This window comes from Tympanuchus pallidicinctus, unplaced genomic scaffold, assembly GCF_026119805.1.
Source record: "Tympanuchus pallidicinctus isolate F22 unplaced genomic scaffold, pur_lepc_1.0 scaffold27, whole genome shotgun sequence".
NCBI classification, from domain to species: domain Eukaryota; kingdom Metazoa; phylum Chordata; class Aves; order Galliformes; family Phasianidae; genus Tympanuchus; species Tympanuchus pallidicinctus.
Window position 1 is genome coordinate 7,666,424 of NW_026294744.1, and position 15,998 is coordinate 7,682,421.

General features: G+C 38.0%; 1 protein-coding gene across 12 annotated transcripts in view; it reads right to left on the reverse strand.

The window, feature by feature from the left end:
• The window catches only part of ABCC9 (ATP binding cassette subfamily C member 9), a 71,876-nt gene extending 65,028 nt beyond the window's left edge, over positions 1-6,848 (reverse strand). For 2 of the 12 annotated variants that reach the window (XM_052690695.1, XM_052690684.1), the window contains exons 1-3: positions 6,680-6,847; positions 5,274-5,313; positions 1,078-1,151 (exon numbers count right to left, since the gene is read on the reverse strand). The gene's annotated coding sequence lies outside the window, so the exon portion shown is untranslated. Of the gene's footprint in view, positions 1-1,077; positions 1,152-5,273; positions 5,410-6,679 lie in introns of all 12 variants that reach the window. The other 10 variants (XM_052690685.1, XM_052690696.1, XM_052690687.1 and 7 more) reach the window with 9 other exon arrangements.
• Between the last annotated feature and the right edge of the window lie 9,150 nt (positions 6,849-15,998).

Sequence of the window (15,998 nt, forward strand, 5' to 3'; positions counted from 1 at the left end):
CTCTGTGTAATTCTGTTTGTATAATTTGTTGCGTGACATTTTCACTGTAGCTTGAATCTTTGATATCTGTGATTTGGTAGCTTTGGATTCACTAACATTTTACATTTTTGTACCATCTCATAGAACAAGAATGATCACATAGACTACTCATTCCAGATAAAGTGCCAAGCTCTTAAAGTGAGTTGTACTGAAGATTGCATAGGCAGTAAATCAGCATTTGTGCTTGATCCTGCAAATCCTAATGCATGTGCTTAGCCTCAGCTAAGCGAAGCTCTGGCTCCCATAATTTCTTATGAGAGTATCTTTGGAATTAAAGATAAACTCACACATTCATACTTATGTGGGCCACAGCATGATCTAGAGTTATGGCCGGCTTCTGGGTTTTTCATCTGTGCATTATTCTTGTATTCATTCTTCTTTATAGGAAGATCAAATCAAAATGTTTTCTTGGTGGTTTATTTTCCCCAAACTTCCAGTTAGCAATATAGTGCTGTAGAATATGTTTTGTAAATTTATTTTCTTACATGTTTTTCCAGAGTTACATACTAAATGGAAAAAATGTCTTTAATTCAGCAAAGCATATTGTATGCTTTCGTGAACACATCTTTCTGTAATAATATGGGCATCTGATTTGTGGAATCAGAACAATACATGCAAAAAATATACAATACAGTTTTTCAAAAGAAGTTAGTTCAATGGGGAAAAGTGTTTTCCTTATTTCCTCAAATAGTTCAGATTAGTTTTATGAGCTTACTTGTTCAAAAAAGACAAGCATAGAAAGGCAAGTATAAACTGCTAAATTACTCTCTTAGAGAGAACACAAGCGTAAAGATCTTCAAAAAAAAATATGGAGTTCAAAGAGCCACTGCTAAGCCCCATTTTTTACTTTAAATAGCTTTTTGTTCGGTCCAAAAAGCATAATTCATGCTGAAACACATCAGTGGAACTTCTAAAGTTAGTCTCATTGGGAAGAAGGTGATGAATACAGCCCCTTTTCCAAATACATTAGTGATTCGTGGAGCATAACTCCAGGTTATATGGTGGACATGGTCTGCAGAAATGGATACATGTACTTACTGTGGTGCAAGAGCTGATGGACAACTCATTCAATTTCAGTGGAACAAAATTTGACAGATAATGTGCCCCATTCCCTAGAATGAATAGCATGATATGACCACTATCAATCTGTCATTATATTTTAATAAAAAATATATTCAAAATAGTAAAAGATGTAAATAATGCAAAGTAGGCATTATGTTAACATAAATTCTTTCTGAACAGGCTGAGGAGTTATTGAAAGAATTTGGAACTTAGAATATTTCAAGGAAATTATTTGTTTTTAATTTGTAAAAGCTTGACATGTCTCCTTTAAGAGTGTCATAATGGCAATGATAATCTCTCGAAAATCAGATGTGTTGTTTCCTCAGTTTTATTGAAGGTCAGAAGTACAAGGGAGTTCTGCTGGGAATTTTCCTCCCTTTCCCACAAATAGGGCTCTTTTCTGAGACAGCATAGATGCTATTGGTCTAGTGGCTGGATTGATACTGAAAAGCAGGGGGGATCCTGGGCTCCATCAAACACTGAATCACTGACTTCCATTGTAGTTTTTGGCTTAGAGTCAAAAACAAATCTAGGAGAAAGGATCAAAACTGTGTCTAAGAGAAATTAATGGAAACTGTTGTTTTTTTCCATTTTTCTGGAAGGGAAATGAATCATTGACCACTTGGAGAGTGCTTTCTCTTAGCTTGGAGAGCACCTAACCACCAATCTATAGAAGTTTCACCTCACACCTCAAGTGGTAGTCCCTAGAAGTTATCAAGAAAGATTCATAGCACCTTTGTTGAGCCCAGTTTTGGAATAAAGTAAATTTGACAGTATAGTGCCTTAAAAAAAAACACTGCCCTTTATGCCCTTTAGAGGTGAGAATCTGATCCAATCAATGATATCAACATAAAAAGACAGTGCCCATCATACTGGTGATTACTTTCAAGGGTATGTATAAGCAGCACACATCCAGTGACCACCTTTATTAATGTCTCCCTGGTTTAAAATCTATTAAAGCACTCCTGACAGTGTAGTGATAAAGTGTTGACCCAATACAGATTGCGATTTCATCTCATAAAATATTTTTTCATCTTCATAAAATGCTTATGAGGTCCAACTTCCCTTTTTAGCAGGACCCACTTCAGGACATCTCTAGTGCCATATGGCAGTGTTAGGGAGCAGAAGACATAAGAACTGTAGGAAAGATTAATATTCCTGTGATCCATCCTTCCTTCCTTCCTTCCTTCCTTCCTTCCTTCCTTCCTTCCTTCCTTCCTTCCTTCCTTCCTTCCTTCCTTCCTTCCTTCCTTCCTGGAGATACATGTTCTTCCACTCAGAAAATTGAGACTGGAAAGAAAGACCATTTAGAAGATCTTGACAGCATATCACCAAGAAAAGGCTCTAATCTCTTCTGTTCTGTAATACCATAAGATTTCTTTTCACAAAATGGAAATTTGAAATGGAAGAACATCAGATTTAGCAATATCATAAAAATTTTCAGTTTTGCCTACTGCTGAATCTCATCAAAATGATGGAATAATAGAATGGCTTGGGTTGGAATGGACATCAAAGCCCACCCAGTTCTAACCTCCTGCTGTGGGCAAGGCTGTTACTCACCAGGTCAGGCTGCCCAGGGCCCCATCCAGCTTGGCCTTGAATACCTCCAGGGATGGGGCATCCACAGCTTCTCTGGGCAGCCTCTGCCTGAGCCTCAACCTCTGAGTAAAGAATTTCCTCCTAACATTTCAGCTAAACCTCCCCTCTTTTAGTTTAAAGCTATTCCCCCTGTCCTATCACTATTAGACCATGTAAAAGATTGGTCCCCCTCCTGCTTGTAAGATCCCTTCAGGTAATGGAAGGCTGGAATGAAGTCTCTTTGGAGCCTTCTCAAAAACTACAGCTAGATTTAGAAAAGAAAATGGAACATGATTGACACTTGATCAAATTCAGATTCTTAGTAATAGTTTAGGCTTCTCTTCCATTGGCTTTAGTAAGACCATGTCAAAGTTCTGTCATAAAAGTTCCTGTATAGAGGTGAATGGATGTATATTGCCTATATGAGGAAGTGCTGTTTGCTTCACTTGGTGCAAAGCATCATGCAATTACATAATTAAATTAACTGAAGACTTTTTATATATGGAAACAGACTTTTCACACTACAGAGCATATGAGGGAGAGATCAAAGAGGGAAAGCTAGGATGCAGAGGTGATGGAGTGATTTGAAGAGATTTATGTTGCAAGGAGAAGTACAGAGAAAAGCAGGGGTTGTTGCAACTCTCCAGAAGGTAATCACCTTCCCCAGGAGCAGTTTCCCTTCTACACCCGCCTGTCAACTCTTCCTTGGTGATGCTGGAAGCAGCACTGAACTTCTCTTATAGGAGCTCTAACCAGATGAATTAAGTAGCAAAGCCAGGTGCTTATCACCTCAGGAGCAGCTCCAGGCAGCTGCCTGCTACGCTGAGCTCCGCACAGTACAATGGGGAGCCATGCAAATATTAACTCTCAGAATTAACTGACTTCTATCAGCTAGATACTGTTTCCTAGATAAGAAGCCTTGCTTGCTGCAAGCCTGAGATGAGATCAGAGCGGAGCTGTGGCAGTTGCCATAGTTCAATTTCAGTGTTACCTAAGTCAAGCCAAACCTGGGGACCTATAAGTCACAGCAAAAGGCCCCACTGGCTCCTTAGCAAATCTTTACCTGTGTTTCTCAAAGGAAGGGGCTGCCACTGGAAAGCACATAGCCCTTGTCTTCTCATACAGATTACCAAGAGCCTTTTTCTAAGCCTGTGCCCAGTTTGTAATGTTTGGAGCAGTAGGCTTATTTACAGGCAGACAGCTTTGTCTGTTGATCAACAATGGTTGCACTAAGTTAATTCTGACAGCCACTTTAAAACAACCAAACAAATGACCCGAACTTGACTATATAGGAAGGGACAGATTGTTTTGAAATTTGTTGGCCATCTGAAGTGATTGACCACTATTTCTCATCAGGTTGCACTAGCTTTTCAGCATATCTGCTGAGATCCTTGTACGCACGTTTCAGAAGAAAAAATACTCATAGCTATTACCAAAAAAAAAAAAAAAAAAAAAGGATTTCCCTGCTATAACTTCTCTTTCTATTAAGCACTGTAGGCCATCAAATTGTGCTAAGCTGATTGTGCCAAAGTGAGTTAAGTATATCGCTCCCTATTTATTTCACTACTTCACTGCTAATTATAGAAGGAATGTTATACTTCATAATAATGTTGCCAAGCATGCTAGGTTTAACCTAGCATTTCAATCAGGGGGAATGCATTAGGGTGATAAAGATCTTCTGATAATAAGTGCATGCTCTCTCAGGGTACCAGCTTCATTCAGCACCCCAATAAGGTGGCCAAATGTCAGGTAATTATTTTTTTTTTAATCTCTTGTACACTGGAGGATTTTGTTCTTCAAAATTAATGACAAATCACTCACTTTAACCTCAATCTTTACAAACACTAGAACTAGTAACAAATTATCAGGGGTGGTTTTTCTTTTTCCCCTTAAAAACAGCCTTTGTTGAGCGGCCAGCTGCAAGTTAAAGTACAAAGCAGAACTTTGTAGAGGAGAGAAATGGAAAGAACAGTCAGGAGGATGGGTCCATGATGGTGCCAGCGCACAGAGAGTCTCAGCTCTCCTTGACATCATTTGGGAATCTGATTCCCTTTTGGTTTAATTTAATGGGGATGTGAACTATCTGAACAGCAGCTCGCCCTGCAATGAAATAGCTAAAAAAACTTATGCCCTTTAAGCATTTACATTTTCATCCCAAGATCTTCACCACTGGCAAACTGAGATTTTCTGGTTGTGGGTTAAGGTGTACAGACATTTTCATAATATAGTAAACAGAAATAGGTACCAAAGAGTTTCAGGAACAAAAAGCATTTTGGGAAGAAAAAAATAGGACAAAGTATTAAGCATGAATGTGATGTAGCATTTAGCCTAAACACTTACAAATCTAATTTTAACAAACTTAAACATGGAATTCTTAAGGCATAGAGTTAAATCCTGAGATTTAAAAAACATTTTACCTAAGCTATAGAAAAGAATACAATGGGAAAGTGGTAGATAATGTAAATTTTCATAAAAACAATAAGAACATCCTCACTGAGTGCAAAACTGCAAGAATTCTAGTTAAATATATTTTAATTATCTTAGGGTCTTTTAAATTGGGCTTAAAGCCCTCATATTCAAGAGTTTTCTCTTACCTGGATTATCACTCTGTTCTGCACGCTCTGCAAGATACAACTGAAAAGGAAAGAGCATAAATGCAGTCCTCAGGTGGACCTTAGTTGGGGGAAATATGAAACTTTTGAAAAGTTTTTGTTTCAGTATTTCTGCTGTCTGTATTAAAAAATAAAAAATAAATAAAAAAAATCAATAGCTGCACTTCCCGATTAAAATACATCAGCTTACAGAGCATACTCGGGTCTCAGTTCATAATTTTTTTTTTGGTCTTACTTATAATGTGCATTATATGCCCACATATGCCACATATGCATATATACAAGTATACATATATACATGGGTATGTGTACACATAGAGATGCAGAACGGAGAAAGTACTCAGAGTTTTGCAAAAGTAGTTGGTTCTTAATTTCTGAATAATGGAGTCTTCACCAAAGCAAGCTTTTTTCTTTCCTTCCTGAATACAGAGAAAACTTTACCAAAGTTCAAATGACGAAGTTCAGTGAGCCCTATGGAAGGCCTACTGCCTTGCCACAGATTTTAGGCTAGTGCTCTGAATCTTTCCCTTGCCTGGTATAAACCTATTGGCTTTTTTTTCCTACCTCCCTAAAAGCACCTGATCTCATGGAACCTGTAAATTATAAATAATGATTATTTGCAAAGAGTAGCACTAAAGCAATGGCAAAAAAATGCTGTTCATTAAAAATCTTTTATCCCAAATGGTCCAGCACAAAATATTGTTTTCTTTTTCATTTCTATTTCAGCTGTGACCAACTGCCCTAGATAGACCCTGCCTCCTCACTAAGCACTGTCCCGGTTACCTTGGGCCTTAAGGTGACAAATTACTTCAGATGCTTTTCAGCATTTGCATCGCTCTCTGGCATACACCAGCAGCATGATCCAAACCTCACTAAAACTAATGCAAGGAATCTCATTGACTTCAGAAGGTTTTGGATCAGGCCCCAAACACAGAGAAAATCCCATCAGCAAAACGGCTAAACGCGGTACTGACTCTGAAAAGCATCGCACACCAAAATCAGCAGCGCTCTCACGCATCCAAAACATTTATTTTTCTTTTTTCTTAAGCTCCTTAAGGCAATTCAATTTCACGCATTGACGTGCTATGCTGCCGGCTGCAAAACCTATGACTCCACATGCTAAGACAGGACGGTTTAAAAAAAGAAACAGAACCATGAGCAGAGCGGCAAAGAAAACATCAGCGGTAGGGGACTGGAAAGCCTGAGAATGCCTGAGAATGGAAAAGGAAAAGGAAAACAGATCTGAGTCGTAATCCCAGGAAAGAACGAGGAGCAGCCCTGTCCCACAGATATAAAGGAGGAGGAGGAGGCAGTTAGTGGGGACGACGGGGGGGGTCACTGCATGCCCCGCTCGCCTGCTGGCTGTTAGAGCAAACTCTGCAGCTTACCTTTGCAAACACAAAACCAAAATACCAACCCCAATTTTCACTCGGTTGTGCTATGTGATCAATATCATCCCGGCGGCAGGATTTTCCTCCACTTAGCGAAGCAGCTCCAAGCCCTGGAGTGAATTATTTTTAGGCTGGTGATGGGGAGATCAGCTGCTGCCTCCTATCGAGTTTCCAAAGCGCACAAACTCCGCTCGTCTTTCTCACACGCCGAAAAGGGGCAGGAAGCTGGGAAGAGACAGGCAAGCAAGAAGCACCAATTTTTCGCCTCCTGCAGCCGCAGTCCCCTGGGATCTCTTCTGCTTGCTTTTGTTTTCATTTTTACAAACTGGAGTGGTAAGAATCCAAGAGGCTGCACTGCAATGCACAAGCTATGGCCAGATGGGTATCCTAACGTAATTGACTTGGACAAGGTAGTCTAACTTTTGGCAGGCATGGGAGCTTCAGCTTTTGAGGGTTTTTTTGAATTTGGCTTAGTTAATTTGAATTTGACAACATAATTATATATATTGTCCATCATCTTGAGCGGAAGCGAAAGCATAAATCTACTCAGATATTTCATTCACCCTAGATTCCTCCATACTCTTCACCTTAAAATCTGTTTACTAATCACAGTGAAAAGAGTAATTGAGGCACTGGACAGCTTTTTATTTTGAAATAGGTTATTTTTTAAACTTGAAAAAAAAGGCAAAACAAGTTCTGTGCTTATTCCAGGGATAAAATCTTCCACACAATTGCCCTTATTTACAATTTTGGCAGGACTGAAAGCTGCTACTTTGAACAAAGGCTGCTCTGAAAGTAATACCTCCCATTTTTTTATGTTGGCCCATGACATCACTGTATCTTAGCAGTGGCAACAGTGACCGTGGGTCACCTCCACTGGTGCAGATTTTTACGAGGACATACAGCTCTTGGTTGCTGGTGAAAATGCACAGCTAATAGTGGAGACTACGTTGCAAAATAGGGTTTTGTAGCTGATAATTTGCTCTATCAAATAGTGTTATTGTGCTCTTTGTATATGTTATAATTTCTATGGAAATAAAGACAAGGCATTGCTTTCAGAGTAACCAACGTATATGTTTCTTTATTAAAAAATCCCAAGTGATACCTAAACATTCCTTTGTTTAAAGATCTCTAAGTTGCCTACATGCAGCAGGCTGGTTTGTCATCTATTCTCTTACAGTGCCATTGAACCAAGATATGACAGGGTGCAGGTATTCCATCTCTATCATTTCGTGCTACCAAGTCATAAAGCTTGAGGCGAAAAATGGCAAAGGTGTTTGAGTCAGGTCTGAGATCTGCTGGCAGCTCAGAACGTTTGAGAGCATGGTGGTTCAGATGCTGAGCGGCAAACCTGGAGTTCTCTGGGGCAATTTGCTCAGACCCAGCAGGACCCATCAAAATCACTGAAGAGCAAATGATTTCCAGTGGATTGTGATCACATGTTTTCATTCTATGAAAGGTATTTCAGAAAACTCTGAGCTGAAAATGTAGGGGATGGACAAATCCGTCCTTGTAGGGGAATCCATCCCAATCTTGGCAAATGCAGTCTTCCCTTTTTCTATGGTTTTCATTATTTGTTTTCCTTCTGACTGTAGGGACACAAAACAGGAGACTTCAGATCTGAAGAAAATTGATGCCTTTTGATAGTTTCCATTGACTTGACATATCAATACATAATACACTGAGCAACTGAGACAATTTTCAGTCATCCTACATAGCAATTAATATGTTTTACTTGCTTTTCAGGTTTCTTGCTAAGTTTTCTTCCCTCTCATGTATGAACATTCTATGCTTTAGGAGGAACAATCTGAGTTCTGTTATAAATCCATGTTTCATTAGAAGAGTTTTAAAATAAAATCTTTAACACATCTTGCCGCATTTTTGAAAACAGGTATAATTTCATACCCAAGTGAGTGAAATTTATGATCAGACCTTTATTTACCAAAACACGAAAATCTTATTCACTCATTTCCATCAAATTGTTTAAAAAGGAAGGAAAACAAAAAACAAAAAAAAAAAAAAAGAAAAATAAAGATAGCAGCTGCCTGCATGAATAATTATGCTGTTTTCTAAATGAAATTCTTTGTTTTTTTTCTATGTGACAAGCTAAAAGGCTTTGTAATGCACATTTAAAAGAACTAAGGAAAGCAGAAAAGTAAAACTCTGAAATGTCAGAAAACTTTCTGCTCTGCTCCAAAATATTTGTTGCTATTCTTTTTCAGAAAAAAAAAAAAAAAGAGCAAATAAACAAAACAAAACAAAACAAAAACAGGGATTCAATATGGTTCAGGGATGCATTTGAATCTGCCACTAAAGGGAAAAACAGGACAATGTTGGGATATGCCTGTTTGATCCCCTCTTCCAGTCTCATGTGAACATCCCAAAGGCTCAGCAGCCACTGCTCTACAGCTCCAGCTCACGTTGCCTCCTGCCCAACACTGTCCCCACCCCTGACCCTGTTACTGTCCCCATCCCTGACACCAGGTCTGTTGAGTCAGGAGTGCAGTATCATGACTACTTTACCTGGTGACTCAGAGGGGAAAATTTGTGGATCTTACAAAAGAGTTTGGGCTGCTGGCTCTCATGCAGGCAGAAGTCAAATGCCAGAGCCCATTAAGATGCTGATGATGGCTTCCATGCTGCTTGCAGGCTTGCATCAGGCTGAATCAGCTGAACCCAAGGGGATCTAAATGATGGATGAATACCAGGAGTGGGAAAAGGTTTTAATAGAGTAATACTCACTTATGTGAGTCCAATCCACTGTGGCTGTGGATTAATTTGCCACAGCTCCCTTCTGAGCACTTTCCACTCTAATTGTCTTGGATTGTTTAACACACTACATAGCAAAAGCTACTGTGCTCTGGACACAATTCACATAATGGGCTGATCAAGAATCTGAGGAGTCTCAACTGACTACAGCTTTCTCAGCTTTTCCCCATATTGCAGGTTAGTCCGTAGATCTCCCTCTACATGCATTTCATGGCTCACTGGTGCTCAAGATCAAATAATAGAATCATGGAATCATTTAATCACAGAATGGTTTGGGTTGGAAGAAACCTCGATGACAATCCAGTTCCAATCCCCCTGCCAGGAGCAGGGTTGTAGGGCCCCATCCAACCTAACTTTGAATACCTCCAGGGATAAAATTTTACACACTATTGCCCTTATTTACGATGTTGGCAGCGCTGAAAGTTGCTACCTTGTATTAGAGCTGCTCTGAAAGTAACGCCTACTGTTTTATTATGTCATCCATGATATCAGTATTTCAGAAGTAACATCAGTGGCAGAGGGTCACATCTGCTAGTGATGCTTCTTACAAACACAGCATGCAGCTCTTGTTCATCATCGGTGAAAATGCACAGCTAATGGTGGTGACTGTGTTGAAAAACAGTGAATAGTGAATAGAGAATAGTGAATAGTGAAAAATATTGTATTGTAGCTGGGAATTTTCTCTGTTAAATAGTGTTATTGCACTCCTTGTATCTGTTGTAGTTTCCATGGAAATATTTAGGAGGCATTACTTTCAGAGCAACAATTGTAGATACGGCCATAGACAATTTCTCTTCACTCAGTGTGGCCCAGGCAAGCCAGGAGGTTGGACATCAATGCTTTAAACCTACGTGTATCATTTATATAAAAGCTTTTTGCTTTTAATAAAACTGCATAGGCAATTCTAGCTGTAAATTATATATGCTGTGGTCTATCAAGTATTTATTTTACTTCTAAATTTGTCACAGTACCGAATGCTAGAAGTGCTGTGTCAGAACTCTTGCCATCATATAAAAAGACCAGACTGACACAGATTCAAGATTAATTTTAGTTATGCTAACAGTCTTAATTAAAAGAAAAAGGTTTCATATTGTTTTAAGTTTGTCTCAAAAAATAGGTCAACCAAAAGTTGTTAATGAAGTAGCAAAACATCAATATTCTATTTTAATTTTTTTTAATATATTGGAAAATGCAGCCTGTCCTTTGAATAACTTCTCTGTCTCTTTTAAATATTTATTGTGATTAAGCTTGGAAAGAGAAAGCATCAGAAGACCGGTATTATTTCAAATATTTTCCACAGCTTTTTAAAAAGTTATTATTCCTTGTTTCTATGGGGAAAAATGTTGTGGAAAATATATACAGCAAAAGTTCAACAGAGCAACCTAAGTAGAAAAGAACTCTATATGGAGAACTACAAGAAAATCCCAGACTTCAGACTTCATCACTATAAAAGGTGTACAGAGCCAAAGGGCTTGAGCAGGGATTTGCCATCCCTCAGATCTCTGATGCACAGCACAGTGTAAGTGGTGACTCCCAGGCACCAAACGCAATGCTATGTTTATCTTGGTATTTCGAAATACAGGCTGAACTGGGGTGAAATGCTGCAGTTTACTCAGAGGTTTGCACTGCTGCATGTATCTGGGTTGCTTCTGCACAAGTCTCATAAGCACAAGGCTGAAACACAACTTACTGTCATTACCACACACATCCTTCACGATGCTTCCTCACAGTGGTTTGCCAGGGGCTGACACTGGCAATATAGACAATTATTGCATGTTGATCCTAAAATCTCATTCCCACAGCAGCCAAGCTAGCAGTCTGATTTTATCCTCTTGGCAAACATGGTAAGACTAAACTAGGGAAAGGATCATTCTCTCCCTAGTCAACAAGGCACCTACCTTGACTAGTCCCCTTTTTCAAATTTTGGCTTCTAGGCACATCGTCAGAAATTAAAAAGATTTTTAGGTGTCTAATTTCAATGCAAATGCCTGAAAGAGTATCACAGAATGCAGAACTCATCTCGGTCAGAATTAGATGGCTTATAACTGATCACTTACGTCTGATAGTGGATTCCCTATACTGAATTTGCAGAGAAAAATATATTTCTAGACATCAGGTCTTTCCATCTTAAAGCAATGATGCATCCTAAAGCAGATACTGAGAACTCATTCACCTCTAGATATGACTATTTCACCTCATAGACTACCAGAGTCTATAAGATTGTGTTAGACTTAAGTGGTTCTCACACACATAGAACTAGGGAAGTTGATTTTTGCTGCTATGCTATGTTTAGAAATGAGAATTATGATCTTAAATTACTGGAGCATTTATGGAAGTTCTATCTTGTATCCATGTCTTCCCTTTCTTTCTTTGTGATATGGAAATAACATATCAGCATGAGATATCCTTTCATGTGACCACTTTATGTTCTTATGTATAGCAAGAGAGTCTGAAAGAATGCGATAGAAAGTGCAGTAAAAATGACAAATATCTGGTAGAAGTCATCCCACCATTATTACTAGACCAGTAGGACCCACACAATCCGCTTCCAACATATCTTACCACCTCTGATTGTAATTTTGACACATGTCAATCGTACTCGAGCACTGCTATGCTCTATGCTGGCATAAATGCATAAATGCAAGGAAAGATGAACAATCAAAACTATAAGAAATATCGGAAAAGATGGAATTCAGTTGCTTATTCTAACCCGAAATGTTGACATCTGCTGTATCCAAAACACATCATTTGTTTTGTTATTACCACCATATATATAACACATTCTTCAAAAAGCCACTACCATAATAGGATGCATTCAATCCTTATGAAGATCCATATCATTTTTTTTCTTTTTTCCAGGCAAGATATGCAGTGCAGTCTCCTGCTTTTCTAAAACAAATCTTTAACCATAAAGGGCGCTACGTCTGACTTCTATCTGGAACCTTAAAGTTCAGTCTCTGAAGTCACATCTCACAAATCTCGAAGTTTTTTAATAAAGTCTCTGTTCAGGTTTCTGGAAATAAAGAAGGACTTCTATTATTAAAATTCACTTATATTAAAAAGGTAAAAATTTCAAATATAGGTAAAATTCTGTATATATTTAAAATTACTGTGATCACACTTTATGATGTATTTGAATTAATTACATACTGTCTGGATAATTTAACTGCTGCAGTAGAACTGTAGTACCTGAGAAAGACTGAATATGTTTTTTGACATCTCAACCACTTTTGTATTTAGTGGGTACTAAAAGCTAACTACCTGGTCTTTTTCTTTCCTCTTTCCTCTTCTTTCCATCTGTGATCTTTGCTGGAAATCAGGAAATGGTAACATAAGTCTAAAGTATATCTTACAACACACAGAACTTTATTAAATCTCATGGTTATAAGGATTAAAATCTGTAACAGAAGTTAGTCAAATGCATTAAGATTAATTTAAAATATTTCTATTTCTTTACAGTAGGACATGTCAATGGTATGGCAGTGGAAGGCAATCTTCACAAAACACACAGAAGAAAATTAATGAAAACAAATAAAAATGTCCCAAACTATCCAGTGATCAGCATGCTGGAGAAACAAGTACCAAGGAATGTTGTCCCTACCGTCTCACTAAAAACACTTTCTGAAGCTCCCTTGTGAGGTATACATAAGGTACTTCTGTAATTCTTCATCATGATCCTGAAAAGCCTGAAAGCATGGTCAAAGGGTTTGTTTAAGTTCAGAAAAAGTGAGATAAATTGTTACAGCACAATTTGGTCCAGTTCCAAGACGCAATAAAGTTGACTCCATATGGTGCAAGATGGTAGAAAATACAAGTCTTTGAGGTGGAAATAACAGTTCCAGTAGAACAGTAGTAGAAAACTAACACCACAAAGTGCATAATGCTTCCAGGCAGACTCTTGGCAGGCAACGTAAGATTTATTAGCATGACTTCAGGGAGATTTATATCATATTTGCTGCAATAAAGCAAATGGCCTGAGAAATGTACAAGGGAATTAAAAAGAAATTCATTAGTGTTCAATCCCTGTTTTACATCCTGTCCCTGCAATATTCATGGGCTTGATAGGGAGCACTACCTCATTCCAAGTGGACTAGCAGATTATTTTGTAACCTTGCATATGAAATGCTGACATGCTGAGGCAACGTGGGCATCATCGAAAAAATATGACCAGATTCTTTTCAGCAACATTTTCAGCTTGTGAATCTGTTTGTAAGCCAACTGCACATGATCCCACATGCAGCCATTCGAATGAACCAATGTATCCCTCATCCCAATTATATCAGGGCGCAAGCTAGTGTATGTACACGAGTATGCATTATGTGTTACATATCACTTACCGTTCCGGCCACAGTTGAAAATTAACTCCATTTGTACAACTGAGATCCAAATCTTCTCTTATAGATGTTTTGAGTTAAGAGAGTGTTTTATTATCTACAGTGAGACAGATCCTTTGCAGCAACTTGCAGAAACTAACTGCTAGATGTGGCTAAGGGATGTCTGAGAGCAGAAGAATATAATTGGTACTGTAGGTACTGTATTTGAAACATAAGGCAACAGCCATTAGTTACAAGAGCCAACATACATTACATGTTATGTCAGAAATGTTGTATTCAGAATGTTGAACTCCCGTATCCCTTTTCAGAAAATCCTAGATAGAAACATGAGTTCATGAAACTGGAATGCAACGCAGCCAATATGTTTTTCATACACTGCGTTGTGTCCTGAGCAACTAATATATATGCAGATGCTTTTATTTCCACTTAAAGAACCTCACAAACAGCCTTTACTGTATCTGTTGCCATGGCAGTATTATATTGTTGGGAAAAGTAGCTAATGATATTCTGACTAGTGTGGCTCCACAGAGCAGGAAAACACTGTAAGAAAAAGTGAAGAGAAGAAAACTAAAAGGACAATTCCAGGAGAATTTGTGTTTTTTGAGAAAAGTACAGTTGCACACTGCCTTTTTACTACATTAAGCAGACGGTCTTGTGTAAAACAAGATATTGTAAGGTAAGACTGGACATTTGGCTAAAGCAGTTCGAAAGGAGAGATCCAAGAAAAAAAGAGGTCATTTTCAGAAAAGAACAGAATAGTGATGAGGACAGGCAAGTCAGCTGTGTGCCAACTGTGTTCTGATGTTTCTTAAATTCATATGCTCCCTGTGGTTGGAGAGGATACCTTGTTCTGATCTTTATCATTCAGCCCAAGTAACAAATGTTTAATCAAACCGATTCTATAGTAGCTGATAGGAAATCCATGACAAGAATAGTTGTTTGAAATCCTGCTTTGAAATGCTCATTAAAAATAAAAAAAAAAGGTTAAAATATTTTTGTAATTTTCTACTGATGAAAAATACAACCTTTTTTCTTCTTTTGTCTTTTTCTCACTCTTTTATTTTTTCTTTTTGTAGCAAAACAGAGAGAAATAAACTGGAAAACCTTCTGTTTGGCATTTTTGAGTCCTTACTACATCCTATTTGTTGAGATGAACATTTTAACAAAATTTTGAGAAGTCTAATGCAAGAAAAATATATTTTTCTGATTCCTATGATACTTGTTTCAACATTCTTAGGATATTAGATCCTCACTTTAGATCCCATGTTTTGAAAATATTCCCTTCAGAATCGGTGTTTAACACTGTTAAGTACTTCCTCACTAAAGCTGGGAGGAAATGCTGATTCCTGACAGCCTTGTGAATCAGATTTTCTGAAAAACTTGCCATATATAACTCTTGAAAAAAAGGAGGATCAGGAATGATTGGGATGATAGAGTTACTTACTGTACTAACACACAGTATTATGCCTAAAGAAGCCAATATAACATGATCCTGATAAATAAAACAAAATGAAATGCTGTTTTGTAATAGATCACATTCCCACCATATTTGCCTCAGTTTCTATACCTGCTTTAATCAGTCAAAAACAGGATTCTTGTTCAGAAAGATCTCTCTATTGCAAATACGCATTTCAGCTTTCACCATGAAAATTTGCAGAGCTTGTAACAATAAAACAATAGTTCCCTTACAAAAAACTTTGTATTTCATTATCAACTATCCCCAATGAAAGTGTTGATACAGCACCCATCATAGATAGGAGGTATCTACTACAACATTTTCCTTCAGATCTTTTCAAGAAGTATTGAAGTTGTTGCAATCTCAGGAGCTAAAAAATCACGTTCACTCAATGTCAACCACAAAAGTATAAACAGTTCCAAATTTATAAACTTTATCTTGCACAAACACAAGTCTTCAATGAAAGTGAGTTTACCTATATGTAAGTTTCCTCACATGGAACACTTTGTAATGATCCTGATAATATTTTAGTCTCCTTTTCATATATAACTTGAAGCACTGAACACTGGTAACAGACAGCTTCCATCTGTGTATGGAGCTGTAGAAGAAAGGAGAGTGAGCCAGGGGAAGGTTCCTCCTCTCCATGAGCAGTGCTTGCTATCAGATCCCATAAGTATCACTCCTCTAGGCTTTAAGAAACACGTTAGTGAATACCAAAAGTTCTTGGCTTGAACCAAGAGAGTATCTGATTAAGGAA